Raw genomic sequence first — 3,794 nt, 5'->3', positions numbered from 1 at the left:
CCAGACTGGAACAGCCCCAAAATTCTGCCCCTATCCCACCACACCCCCCTCAAACTGCTCTACAGAAATAAAAATCAGCCCAGCAAGGATGCAGTGATCCCGTTTTTCACTCCTCTCAACAATGCAAGGTCAGTTTGCAGCATCTGAAATGGCAAAAAAAATAACAATAATAATCCAGGAAGCARCAGAAGTGACATTTAAAAGGATTTGATTGATGCTGAAGCCCGTGGGGGAAAAAACCTGGAGGTTCACATGGGGTGGGAATGCTCCTCAGTGAAATAAAGACTTTGAGACTGGAAGGTCTTAATCCTGGGAAATAAAAGAGTGGGAAAAAAAAATAAAAAATAAAAAAAAGAAAGAGAAAATGAGTAGATGAAAATAATTCCTTGGACTTTTGTTCCCACAGAACAAAAATAACCCGACCCAATAACAAAAGAATGAATGTAATGCTATTGAGGCTGCAGGTTCCCAGCCCTAAAAGCCATAATGCATTCTGGTGAGAAAACAAATTTTCTGCACGGTATTATAGGATTTGAGAGCAGCAGATTTTGTCAGTGGATTTCGCATGATGAATCAGGTAAATTGGAGCCTGAATCATCATCACATCCCCAGGCAKCTGCAGGGAAATGGGAGGAAATAAAAAATGAGAGAAGAACCTGGAGAATGTTCTGGAAATCACAGGAAGGTGGAGAGGGAATCACAGTGGGTTTGGAGGGTTTGGGATCTGGAAAGGGAAATCCAGGAAATCACAGGGCAGATCCACGGGAAAATGGAATTCCAGAACAGACCTCTGTTCAGATGAAGGCAACAAACTGGAATCTCCAGAAATTATTAAGAATTAATCTGAAATCAATCCATAAATCCAAATAAATTAAATGCTAAACTGGAGTGCTAAACTGCGTCCCCAAGTGCCACATATGTGTGTCTGAAATTTCTCCAGGAATGGGGACTCTGCTCTGTGCCACTCTGCACAGCCCTTTCCATGATGAAATTGTCCCCAATGTCCCTCTGCCACTCAGAATATCCAAAATCTGGAGGTTCTGGATGCCCCAGGTTGGTCCCGTTTCAGTTCTGTCTCCTTTGGGCAGTGCCTCATCATTCACCTGTCCTGGACTTACCTTGGGAATTTGCCATCTGCAAAATGTCTAAAAGGGTATGAAAATATATAAAAGGGGACGTAAAAAGGAAAGAGAAAAATTATCAGAAAGAGGAAAATTATCAGGCATTGGAAGAAAAAATTATCAGGCATTGGAAAAAAATATTATCAGGCATTGGAAAGAGAAAAATGATCAGTTCTTGTGCTGTGCCCCAGGCTCACCTGAGCACAGGGGCACAATCCCCTATTCCTGCAGGGCCCAGCCCATTAACCAGCCCATAATAATGAGATTTTTGTATCGTGTTAGTGAGAACAGATCGCTGCAGRCACTTCCCCTCCTGCCTGGCCAAAGCAGTTCCCTGAATTTCCCCGTTTCTCATCTTTCCCTTTCTATTTCCCCATAAACCCCGCTCAGCCCCTGACAGGACATTCCAAAGCTTTTAAAGGGAAACAAACTGCTGAGCATTCCCCTGGCACAGGAACATTCCATCCCTTTCCCCTCTCACTCAGAGCGTTTGGGGCCATATTTTGGTGCTAAAAGATGGATTTTTTTTTTTCTCGTGGCTGCTCATCCCCACATGAGCAGTGCTGGGGCAGAATTTGGAATTTCAGGTTGGAGCCTCCTCACGAGGATGTGCTGAACCTCACAAAATCATTGTTTATTCTCCTTGTACCTCCAGAGACAGGTTTGAACATTCAGGGACAGCTGAGGGGAGATTTTAGGACAGGTATAAATGTTCCCCCATTACCCAAAAAGCGTTTGGAGCTGGAGATGCTTGTTTCCGTGTTGGAGTGATAAATCTGTGAGACACAGAAAACAAACGAACCTCTCATGTCCTTTCCAACCTGAACCACTCTTTGATTCCATGGCAGGAGGGTCTGGGGAGCCACAGCCGTTCCCAAACTCACAAAAATCAGGTGCAAACTCCTTGATTTAAATTCCAGCATTCCTGGCTCATGGGGGCTTTGTGGGACCYTAAAGCTCATCCATGGCAGGGACCCCTCCCAATGTCCCAKAGCGCTCCAGAACATTCCCAGGGATCCAGGAGCAGCCACAGCTTCTTTGGGAATTCCATCCCAGAGAACAATTCCTGCCCAAAATCCCATCCATCCCTGCCCTCTGCCAGTGGGACCCCATTCCCCGTGTCCAGACCCCACAAAAACATTTCCTGGGAATAACGGGGATTTCACCCCGGGAAATTTTCTAGGAACAGCTTTGGAGCAGTTTGCTTTGTACCCCAGGAAACTGCAAAATCCAKAGAGAGAGAAAAGGGAGGTTTCTGCCATCAGGGTGTCATTCCAGGATTTTTCCAAAGGCAAAGCCAAGAGGAGCTCACAGGTGATGAGAGGAGGTAAGGGAGGATTTCCTAACCTGTGCTACACCTCCAAATAATTAATAAATACAATAAATACAATAAAATATAATAAAATATAATAAATATAATGTATAAAAATATATAAAAATAATAAATAAATATAATAATATAATAATAATGAATATAAAAATATAATAAACATAATAAATATAATAAATGCAATAAATATAATATATAAGATATTAAGATATAATAAATAAATATAAAACATAATAAATAAATATAAAATATAATAAATAAAAATAATAAAAATAATAAATATAATAAATATAATGAATATAATTAATATTATGAATATAAGGAACATAATGAATATAATAAATATATAGCAGTGAGCTCCCTCTCTCTCTCTCCATCCTTTCCACACTGACTTTCCTGCCCTCCTCCATTCCCATTCCTGCCCCAACAGTTTATCCCAAACCAGGGAATCATTTCTCTCAGCTCAGCCTCCATCCTTTCCAGACAGCAATTTGATTTTTCACGATTTTCCTCCCCTTGAAGYGCAGTTGTGCCTCTGATTTTAAAGAATTCCTCCTCTAGCTCAATCTCCAGAGAAAACTCCAGGGAAAAGCCGTTTCCATGGCAGCTCCAGAGCAGAGGGGCAGAGGACAGAGAGGAGCTGCTGCTCCAGATCCCACTTCATTCCCAGTTTGGAAAAAGGAGGAGCTCAGCTGTGATCCCGATTCTTTCGAGGTTGTTTTCTGAGGAGATGGATGTGGATCCAGCAGGATTAATTACTGCTCAGGATTAATTAATGCTCGCAGGGGAAAACACGGAAATGTCCGTCAGCAGCGATACTGTGGCACCCGAGGGGACACTGATGGATTCCTGGGAATATTTTCTGTTTAATGGCTTAAGGAGCAGCAAAAATTATGGAGATTTATGGTGTGTTTGGGTGAGAAATGCAGGATCCTCCAGGAGCAGCCACTGGTGTGGGGCAGGGGGATAAAAATGACCCTCACACCTGAAAGCTGGGTTAAAAATTGATCAATGATTACAGGAGAGGGATAAAAATAGAATTAAACCAATCAATTCTCTGGTTTTTTTATGATTATGGAACACTCACAGCCCATGGCACCTCGACACATCCAAGGATGAGGCTCCTCCAGGGGCAATTCCAGCTCTGGGCATCCCTGGGATCTCTTGGAGCTTCCAGAGATTCCTGCATTAATTATTCATGGATAATTCCTGGATAATTCATGGTTAATTCCTGGATAATTTGTGATCCCACACAAAGTCCCTGCTGCCCCTGAACACCCTGAGCATCTCCAGCCATTTTCCTGAAATCAGAAAGTTTAGGAAATTAGGGGAAAAAAAAAACC

This window comes from Malurus melanocephalus, unplaced genomic scaffold (genome assembly GCF_030028575.1).
Source record: "Malurus melanocephalus ecotype Western Australia unplaced genomic scaffold, MMel_1.1 scaffold_366, whole genome shotgun sequence".
In the NCBI taxonomy this organism is placed as follows: domain Eukaryota; kingdom Metazoa; phylum Chordata; class Aves; order Passeriformes; family Maluridae; genus Malurus; species Malurus melanocephalus.
The sequence above is the reverse complement of the archived record's forward strand: the minus strand, read 5'-3'. Positions refer to the sequence as shown.